The sequence below is a fragment of the Tympanuchus pallidicinctus genome, unplaced genomic scaffold (genome assembly GCF_026119805.1).
Source record: "Tympanuchus pallidicinctus isolate F22 unplaced genomic scaffold, pur_lepc_1.0 scaffold11, whole genome shotgun sequence".
Lineage (NCBI taxonomy): Eukaryota > Metazoa > Chordata > Aves > Galliformes > Phasianidae > Tympanuchus > Tympanuchus pallidicinctus.
In genome coordinates, this window is record NW_026294627.1 from 18,888,925 (window position 1) to 18,901,336 (window position 12,412).

The following is a 12,412-nucleotide window of genomic DNA, read 5'->3' on the forward strand; positions in this document are numbered from 1 at the left end:
ATTGTAAGTTTCAGGAGACTAAAGCAAAGGCTTACATCAAAAGCATTGCCCTTTTTTATGGCACTGAAGTTCTGAGGAAGAAGCGCTGTCCAAGGATGACACCAATAATTACAGTTAAATATGTCCATAAAAACAAGCAGAACAGAAGTCTCTGTTTCTGGACCCAAAGTATCTGATCGTACTAAATTATATATAGATAGATTATATATATATATATATTAATATATATAGATAGAATATATATATATATATATATATAATATTATATTATATTATATAAATATAATATATAAAAATAAATATAAAAATATATAAATATAATAATATATAGATAGATAGATTAGTTCTTCTCATTCTGTGGACTTTTAGCAAGACAAATGGTATTTTAGTGCTCTCAGACAATGGGTGTGTGTGTGTATATATATATATATAAAAATATATATATATGTATGGAAACGTCCCTATGCAAGAGATCCAGTAATTTAACATCAAAGCAGACAAGTGTCATGAAAATGGTCTGCATTTGCATGCACCACAGAAAAGCCTGACAAACTGTACTACTCCTTACTGATAAGCATGGTTTGGTTTTCTTTGGAAATTCTCTCTTGTCTGACTAATGGTTGGAAGACCAAGCCTATAGCCAGCTAAACCTCTGCAGCTTGCAGTAAGAACACAAGAAAATAAACTCAAGTATGCACTTAAGTATTTATTTATGATTATTTTATTATTCTACTGCCAGCACTTTTTTTCTGGAGCCACACTGCCAACATTCCTCATGCAGAGTACGGCTGTAAAGCAGCTTCTACTGTGAAGTTGTTATTATGTTATTAAAATAATTGGATATCTAAAAAAACAAACAAACAAACAGAAAACACCCACAATATAAAATTAAATCCTGAGCCAATGTTACCACGTCAAAATTTAAGGATCCATCTTAACTAATTATTAACACTTACAGCCATAACCACAGCCATCCATGGCACTGCAAAATAATTAATCCCAAATATAAAGAAGCCCAACTCTGAATAAGAACTCACAGCAAAAGGGAACTGTGTCATTATGATCACCATATCTCCATCCTCACAAACTACTGCAGAGATCAGGAATTATCCCAGAATAATTTTCAAGACAAAAACTCCCTCTACGCATCTTGTAGGCACGCATGCTACAGCACATGCCTTTTCATTTCAGAATACCTCACGTGCCAAATGACCAACATGAAGCCTGACAGGCTCTGACATGGCAATGCATGTATGCTAATTCAAATGAAATGGCAGCATACCTACATTTTAAAATAGCAAAGAGAAAACACTTACCTGAACTTGGCAAGGCACCTCTTAGCTGCATCAACACTATTGCACAAATGAGGACTCTTCCTTGCAAATACATTAGCTCTCTTCAGATCATTATTCTGTGGCGCAGGCTCCTCCAAATGGCAGAATGAATGTATTGCCATTATTGAGCATTTAGAGATAACCCGAAGAAAATAAAACCAAAAGCGAGAAATAAAGTATTATTATTTTCATTATGTAAGCTGCAAAGACTTTATCTGTCAAGAACTTGTTATTTATAAACAGCATTTAAAAACACCCAGAGGATACGAAACACACTGATCAGTAAAGTAAGCATCAACGGCTTCCGCAATGAAACCAGATGGGCAGTTCATTTCAGCAGAGATGACTAAGTAAGGAACTTTCATTAAAAGCTATTAAGGAGCATCACTAAAATAAGTTTTTAAGCTGCTTCTTTCACAGTGGACACTTCTTAAGGATATTTTCATCTGGGAGCTTAAATGTATTTTTGCAACATTTACTTGTAATTTAGAAATCTCTTTAAGTAGTTTGGTTATTCCTTCCGCTAAGAGTTTTTTTTGTAACTGCAAATACTGAATGACATCTACCAGTCTTTAGAAGACTGTCCTCCAGTTCCTCACAACTTTCTCCAATTTTACCAAACGTATATAGAATTTTACTTTGGATGCTTATTTAAAGACAAAAGGAAACACTTCTACTATAGGCTCTTGAGGCACAACTTGACAAACCCCTATTTTTGTTAGAAGTGCCGAACAAATGACCTTCCTGCTGCTTATCTGTTCAGACAGGTAAAGATAGATGAGATGAATGTTGTTTAATGTGCCTACCTAGGTTCTGTGTGACTCTTCATAACTTTTAAATCCACTACCCAATTTTAGTTTTGTGGAAGTGCAAGCAAAAAGCATTTCCAGTTTTGTATGTGTTCAGAGATGTCAGAATTCCAAGCACTGGACAGGTGAATAGAAAAGATAGAGCCACAAACTGCACAAACTGACTAGAGGCTGCAGCACGTACCCACATTATTAAAACATCAATACAGACATAATAGAAACAGCTTATAAACATCCCAGCACCAGCTGGTACCTCTAAGGCATATAGCTGTGTAGGAAACTAGGCTCTATTAGATCTGTGTGCTCACAGAACTGCTTGACTGTATTCAAGTATTTACATCAGTTAGCCTGGCATTAAAATAAGAATCCTTGGTCTGCAAATTCCAGATAAGTTCAGTTTAGAAGTGCAGCACATACACCAACTGACAGCTCTCAGTCTTCTGGCACAGCATCACCTCCTAAGCAGAGGCATTCTCAGCAGCTCAGCCTCTTCATTCTCTAGAACCACAGGAGGAACTGCATGTAGTCCTTGTGACTGAGGGGTCTTGAGAATTTGAGCATTCAATTTTTTGATTCTCTAATTCAATAATCAGATAATGTCCCATCCGCATTGTCTGAAAAGAACAGAATGTTCACAACATTCTCTGTGGCAAAGAGTAACGTAAAGAATTCACTCAGCTCCTTCATAGCACTTTTTATTTCTTTTAATTGCTTTCTATAGTTCCTAAAGACCAGGAGATCTATCTAGTCCTTACTACACCACTTACATCTTAGACCCTTTCTAAATAAAAACATAAAAGCAACCAAGTACTTCCCTGAAATACACTGCAGTAAGACAGGATAACAATCATGTGTCGATATTTAATATATTTGGAAGGGCCAAATATTGTACAAAAATATTTCCAGTCCCATGAATGAGAAAGTGACTTGGCTTTTTGCAGTGAGTCATTTTGAGACTTCCTCACTTATCACCAACTTTTCAGATAAAGGGTAGATGTGGCACTGAGGGACAAGGTTTGGTGGGGATGGTCAACAGTGATGGGTCAACAGCTGGATTGGATGATCTTAGTCATCTTTTCCAACCTCGATTCCATGATTAAAATAATTCATTTACAATACTACATGGTAACAGTGAAAGAAGTATCATAGGTATACACGTTCCTCCCAAACACAGCAAGGAAATCTGTATGAGTTCCCCATACATCTTAATGGGGAGGATCACACTACTGTCAGTCAAAACACAATTTCTTAAATAATGAAAAAGCATCCATCTTGAAACTCATTCAGCACATACTGTTTATTCAACTCAACCACCTGTGGCAACATCTATGTATACTCAGAATGTACACACGTTTTTGAATACAGGAATTCCTTCTCACACGCAGAGTCCTTGCTTTGGAAGTTTTTGGGACCTCAAACCTTTCTTTCTCAGACTGCTGACCTGCACTGATGGCTATGTATGACAGCCTCAGTGCCAAAAGTACCTGAAATAGCCAGAGTCAACTTGAGCCCATTGACACAGTTCAGCTGCAAATAAAAGCACTGCATTTGCTGGCACTGTACTTTGACTAGTTCCAGAACCACAACCAAAACAACTGTATGCTAAGAATATAGAACTATATACAAGGAATTCAATGAAATACACAAAAAGGCTTTTTTTTTTTTTTTTTAAACTGCTTTAAATCTTACAAATTTGACCCAAGTTTTATCTCCATACTACAATATGACAGAATAAGTAAAACTAATTGCAACATCTGGATAGGGCTTAGCTTGTTTAATTGTCGTTTTATAAATTAAATATCTATTTGCACAATACAAGTGTGATAATCATAACATTCTCATTGCAACTGACCTCAGAAGCAATCTAGTTGAACTTCCTGACCAAAGCAGCATTAATATATGAATACTCATTAATGACAGGTTGTACTCTTGACCTTACAGACCACTAATCACATGTAATCCTTAATGAAATGCATTCAATGGCCTTTGAGGGCATTACTTATCTGAAGGAGGATTTGTAAGACCAGCTATTTGCCACACTTTGTTTCTAGCTATGGTGTATCACAATACTTCCCAGCTAGGCCTGTGAACATCATCACACTTCAACAGTCAACATTTTGTAAGCAGATAGTGCTTTGAGAGCAATTGTGGAACTGGGCTTGCCATACACAAGTAGCTAGTGGTCTACAAGAACAGGATGGAGTGAAGCAGGGGTGATAAACTAGTAAGTGAGGCAGGAAGCACAGAGCTGAGTTCTGCCTTCAGGAACGTGTCACAGATGGAGGAACATAGGACAGAAAAATTGCCTCCACTGGCATCAACAATCCCCCTCCCATCCATACCCACGGCCAAACTCCAGTACAATAAGGTTGGGAACCTCTGCTTTAGTACCATGGTTTTGTTTCATTCCTCTATTTGTACTCTGACAAGGATCTCCATTTTGGATTTGTATTCCATTTTACACCTTTTTTCATGCAAGAAGGTGCAATTTAATATGGCATAACAGTGCTAGTAAAAAAAACCAAACAAACAAACCAAGAACAGCAACAAAACAAACAACATAGAGACAATTTAAATGTAAAATTTGAAATATGTTATAAAACACAATTACCCAACAACACAGTTACAAAAGAAATGTATATTAATTAATTAATATAGCCCCTCTGTTCTGAAACATGAAATACAGTAATAGTTTATTTAACTGCACAGTTATGCACAAACTCTGCCAAGCTAATTAAACAGGAAAAAAAAAAACCCTCATATTTTAAGATTTTCAGTATTTATATTAGCAGGTAGTAAATAACTTCAGATATTAATACAGCATAATTAAAATTAAGTTTAAATAATGGAAAGACAACTGAAGATCTTTCTTTGGTTCATTTATTAGGATTTCAGACTAATTTCTGTTGATTGCAGAGGCTACTGAAAGCCATAAACACGCTCTTTAAATGTTAACAACCACAAGAAAAAGAGCAGTGGGATGCACAAAAGAGAAAGACTGGCTGCAGACTGTAGCAGCTTTGATAACCTTATTCACATGCCTAATTGAAAGGCATTTTTGAGTGTTTTAAGAAATACACTGAAGATCTTTTAAATTGCTCTAAAATGGAACTTAAACTTGTCAAGGCATTACTCATATGCCTTCCCAAATCAGCTGTTAATAACATAACCACTGCTGCACGTAATGTTGCAACCATATGACTTGATCTACTAATTCTTAAAGTAGAAGACACTCCAGAAAACCTAGTTTACTCTTACATACCTGTAAATTAAAAAAAAATTAAATTCACACCTTGCCATAGAACTTTCCTGCCAGTGTAGCACTGCATTAACCACACAACTAGCAAAGGGAGATGCTTAAAAAAATGCAGGTAGGAAGCTACTGCAAAATAAAGCACCCGTAGCATCAAGTAAAACCTGGCAACCTGTGTGCAGCAGAACACAAATCAGACTGAGCACTGACCTGGCCTGGGAGTTCTGATGCAGGAAAGAAGCTCCAGCACTGACTGCACACACGAGGGGCCCCAGTCACTTATCAGCAAGAGATAGGCATCAAGCAAGCTAAAGCTGAAAATGAGAGATAGGACACATCCACAAAGTGAGAGAATATCTTCAACACAAAATTCCTACCTTGGATAACTTCATTTCACATTTCTGTCAAAAATATTTGATTTTTTTCTGATTAATAAAGATCGATTCTACTAAATATCAGAAGTTCCCTTTTACTGCCAACTTATACTGCTAGTTTAGAAAATGAAAATTCACTAGAGAATACCTGTTTCAACAAAAACAACTGCATTTGCACATTGGTGATAATCCTGTGTATTATTAGACAGGAAGCTCTCAGCCTGAATGCCACCAATGAATGTCCTGGCACCTTGAGGGGAGATGGAACAAATGAGGAGGAGATGCTTTTGTGATATCACATGAAGACCCATCTGTGCAAACATCGTTAGATGCTGCTGCCACATAAAAAGCACATTAGGAAATGGTTGCTTCTGAGTTTTGGCCAAAGTGCAAAACCACTTTCTCAACAACTTTGACTAGAAAACAAAACAATAGATTTGAAAGTTGGTTATGCCGTATTTCACACAGAGGACAACATCAGTATAAAGATGACACGACATCAGCACACCTCAAGGACCTCCTCATTAGCACACCATGGGTTATATGAAATTCAGCAGGTTGTCTGGTTAGTACCATTTTTGCTAACAGGAAGAAGCACTGTCAAGCTGAAAAGGAAAATTATAGCTACTTCCTTCTATTCTAAAGGCAAAGGTAGAAATTATGCTTTACGTATACCAGTTACTGAACATTATCAAAGCTTTGGAACGTATCATGCCTAATTTTCAAGCGTAAAGAAAAGTTGAAAGATTTAGAAGGAAGAGGATCAAGTTGAGAGAATTGTGGTCAACAGCTCAGTGCCTGGATGGGGATCAGCAATAAGAGGTGCTCCCCAGGGATCACTGCTGGGACTGATATTCTTTAGTATCTTCATAGACATTGAAGGGATCAAGCACACCCTCAGAAAGCTTGTGGACGACACTAAGCTGTGGTGATGGGTCAACACACTCAAGGGACAGGATGCCATCCAGAGAGACCTAGACAGGTTGAGCAGTGGGCCCAGGTGAACCTCACATGGTTCAACAAAGCCAAGTGCAAGGTCTTCCATCTGGGTCCTGGCAAAGCCTGCTACCAGTACAGGCTGGGGGACGGAAGAACAGAGCAAAACCAAAAAAAGATCCAAAAAAACCTGCCAAAAAGGATCCGGGGGAACTGGTGGATGGGAAGCTGGACATAGACAGCAATGTTCCCTCACATAAAAAGCCAACCTTATCCTGGGCTGCATCCAAAGCAGCATGGCCAGCAGGGTGAGGGAGTGATCCTGCCCCTCTGCTCTGTGCTGTGAAGCCTCACCTGGAGTACTGCATGCAGATGTGGAGTCCTCAGTACTGGAGAGACATGGAGCTGTTGGAGTCCATCCAGAGGAGGGCCACAAAAATGAGCCAAGAGATGGAACAGCTCGCCTATGAGGACAGGCTGAGAGAGATGGGGCAGTTCAGCCTGGAGAAGAGAAGGCTGTGGGGAGAACTGAGAGTGGCCTTTCAGTAAAGGGGGACTGTAAGAAAGATGGGGACAGACTCTTTAGCAGGGTCTATTGTGATAAGAGAAAGAGAAATGGTTTCAAGCTTAAAAAAAGATACATTTAGGTTAGACACAAAGAAAAATTCTTTTAGAGAGTACTGAGGCACTGGTACAACTGGAACAACTGTGGTAGATGCCCCATCCCTGGAGACTTCTAAGGCCAGGCTGGACCACGTCCAGGGCAACCTGATCTAACTGTGGTGTCCCTGTTCGCTGCAGGGGAGTTGGACTAGATGACCTTTAAGGGTCCTTTCCAGCACTAACGATTCTGTGACATGTAATTAGAACCAATTAGGCCAGCAAGTTGCAATGCATGACAATGAAACGGGTGATAAATACACACCAGCAAAAAAGTAGTAGTAAAATCTGGTTACAGCTAGAAGTTGAACTACTGATGTTTCAGGCACCAAGGGGGAAAAAAGTATTGAAAGTAACAGATTTTTTTTTTTTCCTTCTTTCTTCCTCATCTCTGTCCCACATATAAGCAGCAAAGGAGCCAAGAGCTACAAAAAAAAAAAACCAACAAAACAAACAAACAAACAAACAAACAACAACAACCAAAAACACAACCAGTTTGGGAATTTATCTATTTATTTGAGAAGGATGATGGCCTTCAGGTTTTGAGGGTGAAGAACCAACCACATGTACTACAGCAAAAACCACAACAATATTCAATTATGATGCAGCCTTTAAGCACCACCAGAAAATAAAACAGATACATAAGTACTCTCTCCAGCACTTCACAGGTATTTAGTTTGATTAACCCCACCTAAAGGAATTCAGATTCATCAACTGCTTCTAAATATGCATTAACACTAAGCCTAATGCTTGATTTTTAAACTTAAACCTCAGGAAAACCTACAATCCTAAAACGAGGGGACAATTCAAACTCAGGAAAGGTTTTGCTTACAGCCAGATGTGAGCTCACATACAATTAGCCCCAGCAAGTTTAAAATACAACTTCCAAGACTAGTGCAATTCTGTGAGAAATTGGGAAAGCATACAGTTGTTGGCAATTCAGGGAAGATTAGATGGGAAAACTATTTTTAATTTCTTGAGAATAAGCTTTCTGTACATCTGTAAAGCACTTGCTGGAAAGTTGATCCTCTGCTCATGCACAACGTCAGTAGCTGTAACACTACGGCATCTTTACACGGGATGATATTTGAAATTATTTGTAGAGAGCAAAAAAAAAAATAAAAAATTCAAGTTTAAATAAGAAGACCACAAGATAATGGTTGCCAAAATCCACCCAAATTTTAGCACAAGTGGCTAAAAGCACTCCTGGGAAAAGTCTTGAATGGACAAGTAATATTCATCATACTGCCACCATCTGAACCAAGTTCAGCTGGCAAGAAACTTTCCAAGAGTCACAACAACCTGACTTGACAATACATCTGATTATTGCATATTTTCAAGAAATTAAAACACGAGATTCCCAAAGTCACTCCCAGTGTAACTTTGAAAACAGAATGAAAGAATTGGGTACTTATTAAAAGAGTGGTATGTTACATGCAACCCTGTGTGCTTGCACAGGAGTTGATTTCCCTTTTACCAATACAGAGAAAAGAGAAGCAGTAGAAACCAGCATCATCCCCATTCACCTTCAGTAAAACACTGCCTTCAGACTTATTGCTGAAAAGCACCGCTTTCAAAACTCATGAATCACCTTCCTACTACAATATCTTGGAACTCTGCCACAAGTCAATCATTTAGAAATACAATCACAACTAAGAGAAAAGAAACTACACCTCAGAAATCTCACTGTCGCGCAGAAGAATGGAAAAATCAGTACAAAAGCTGAACTCAGGAGAAAGGGAGACCCAAATAAAACCTGCCTTTAGGAGAAACATCAGTTTCTCACACAGAAAAACAGTACGAGACTAGAAACCAGCACATCTTGTTTGGACGTTAAATATATATATATATTTTTAATTATTATTTTGAACATAATTCAACCAATACAACCCCAAACTTCCACACCATTTTTGAAGTCTTCACTGTTATAAACAACTTAACCAAGATCTTTGTGTTTACCAAAACACAACTTCATTTGGATTGCTGTTATACTACCTCGCACTGGGTTCAAGTCCATTCCTTACATCAGCGTTAAAATATTCATTCTACATAATGCTGACCTGCAGTAAGAGTAGCAATACAACCCCATTGTGTACTGCATTCAATTTGGGCCCTTTGCTGCAAGAAAGACATCGAGGCCCTGGAGTGTGTCCAGAGATGGGCAGTGGAGCTGTGAGGGAACCGGAGCGCATGTCTGATGGGAAGAAGCTGGGAGAACTGGGATTGTTCAGTAAGGAGAAGAGGATGCCCAAGGGAAACCTTACTGCTCTCTGAAAATTTCCTGATTTGGTCTCTTCTCTCACATACAAGATGGAACAGCCTCAAGAGCACCACGAAAGATTTAGGCTGGATTTTAGGAAATGCTATTTCTCTGAAAGAGTGGTCAGGCACTGGAATGGGCTGCTCAGGGAAGTGGTGGAGTCACCGACCCTGGAGGTATTCAGGAAATGTTCAGACGTTTGTTCAGGGACATGATTTAGTGAGAACTATTGGTGATGTGTGGATGGTTGGACTGGATGATCTCGTAGGTCTTTTCCAATCTTGGTGATTTTGTGATTCTGTGATGCTGGCATATAGCCAAACTAGGGGGAGCATCCTATGGACAGCAATCACAACTGGAAAACATCCCTGGTTTCATGATATTGAAGCCACATTGCATCAGGGATATACTCCTGAAAGCAATCCCAAAGCTACCAAGTTTTGATTATTGGTCCATATTGTGTTAAGAGTCCGAAACCTACAAGCCATAGGACAGGGAGATAAAGTAATTCAAAGAGCACAGTGAAAACTAAGAAAATGTGCTTAAGGTGTTTGATTCAAGATAGTTTCTCTCTCCGCTACAGTGCAAAGATGCTCCTGTTAAGAATGACAAAGTAAGAGCTGGGGTGGGGAAAAATTAATTAAAAAAAAACAAAAACAAAACACTTTTAACTGTGAGCAGCAAATAAATTTCTCCTCTTTGTCAAGGTTACACAGGTTACACACTGTAGTAGGGAAACAACATAGAATTTATTTTCAAAAGGTCAGAGGGAAAAAAAAAAAAAAAGAGCCCTAAGAATATCTTACAAGAGGTTTCCACTGCAGAGAAAAGGATTTAAGCAGGTCAGCAGGTGACCAGATGAACCCAGCCTCATGTTTTGGCTACTGACTTCATAACAAACGTCTCCCTTTCTCCGGTTACAACACCAGAATGCAACAGCCAGGGCATGCCGTGTGTACATATCAACATCAGTAAAGCTGGCAGCAATGCAAGAATCTAACTTGTGGACTTGAAGTTAGTCATGAAATGCAAGAAGGTTTACAACTGCAGTAATCTTGACTTTTTATACACAACAACTCAAAATTCACTCTCAAAATTGCAATCGTCAGGACCGTAAACTCATCCTATATGTATATAACAATATTAATCATGTATTTAAGCACTAAACAGGGAAAAAAGAGGTATACATATAGCCAATTAGTTACTGTATCCGTCTTGCATTCTCAACAACTCATTTCATGTGTTTGAATTTTAATTTCATGTGGTTTTGGTAAAAGAAAAGAACAGTACGAGCAAACCCTGAAAAACAAAACCTTTCAAGCAGAAGTTTCCAGTTGGTATCTCCCACTCTGCATTCAGTTTGTCAGGAACCATCGGCCTTGCAGTGACAATCTGGTTAGAAGCACGCAGCCAACGGATATGTGATTTGCATGTGAAAATATTTTTAGAAGACACACATGAAGAGCACATGTTCTCAGCCTGCATACAGTCTGCTATCTATACACACAGAGCATTATTTCCCCAAAGTTCAGAGTTAATTTCCAGATAATTATTCCATTCACTCTTTTGAAGTCGCAACGCATATCAGACCCTAAGCAGCACTCTAAACTGTATTTGAAACTTCTACTCTTCCTATGTTAACTAGAGCCAGTTTAAGAAGGTGAAGATGGAAATGAATAAGATCAGAAATAAGCCACATGCCCAGTGTACATTGTCAGTTAATTAAAACTAAACCAAATTTAGACAGACTGACACAACATGGAAACAATATTTGAATAAACAGCAAGTCTGACTAGATCCCAGTCGTGACCAGTCCACATCTGGAACATCCAAACCAGTTCCTGGTGACTCTGGAGTTTGCATCACACAGTGACTGTTACTTCAACGCTGCTTTGTTCAGGCTGAACAAAAAAAAGTTCTATTGCATTGTGAATTGAAAGCCTCCATTTCTTTTCTCTGCCAACACACAAACTCTTCCCCACACACGTGGGAAATTCCCTCATTATACACAAAACTCAGCTCTGGACGCTTTCCTCGGCCCGAGCTTGCCTTGATTTGACTTGGATGTCTGGGAGGAACAGAAATGAACACCGGGAAATAACTCTGTGGCACCTCACAGCACATTCAAAACACCCGAGGTAGAAGTTAATTTATCAGGAATTAAGTTCACCGGGGGAACAAAACCAAACGGACACAACAACAACAAAGCGACCACCAAGCACAAACAACCACAGCTCCAAGGAAAAGGGAGGCATCGGCTGCCTTTAAAGCCTCAGCAGCATCAAGCCGTGAGTTCTCACTGCTCAGAGAACCAGAACCCACGCTGGAGCTTTTTCAAAGTCAGCCCAGACTAACAAGTGGGGAAAAAAAAAATCACCTGAATCCTTCTGAAGCACACACACAAGCCAAGAGCTTTCCGAGAAGATGTTGGGCAGCACACACGTAAAACTTAGGCTTGGTGGAAGCCGAAAACAAAACCGCCGCGCTCTCCCAGCACGGCCCGCCGCCCGAGAAGGGACAGCACGGAGCCGAGCCGCGCCCACCCGCCGCCGTTTCATCCTGAGGCTGCCCCGCGAAACACAACCGCAACAGCCACAGACCGACGAGCTCTGCGCTACCCAGGAGAATCGAAAGCGGGCCCGGAACGCCGCAGCGGCAGCGAACGCGGCAGAGCCGAGCGCCTCCCCAGAACCCCGCCACCGCTACCGCCGCCCCGAGCGCCCTTCCTTCCCCCAGCGCTCCGCACCCAGCCCCGCCCTCCGCCCGCGGCGAAGCGCTGCGAGCCG

General features: G+C 39.8%; 1 long non-coding RNA gene across 11 annotated transcripts in view; it reads right to left on the reverse strand.

The window, feature by feature from the left end:
- Positions 1-12,356, reverse strand: part of LOC128074924 (uncharacterized) — a 42,511-nt gene extending 30,155 nt beyond the window's left edge. For all 11 annotated transcript variants that reach the window (XR_008203512.1, XR_008203510.1, XR_008203513.1 and 8 more), the window contains exons 1-3: positions 10,940-12,356; positions 5,596-5,710; positions 1,317-5,396 (exon numbers count right to left, since the gene is read on the reverse strand). This is a non-coding gene — a long non-coding RNA (uncharacterized LOC128074924). The remainder of the gene's footprint in view (positions 1-1,316; positions 5,397-5,595; positions 5,711-10,939) is intronic.
- Between the last annotated feature and the right edge of the window lie 56 nt (positions 12,357-12,412).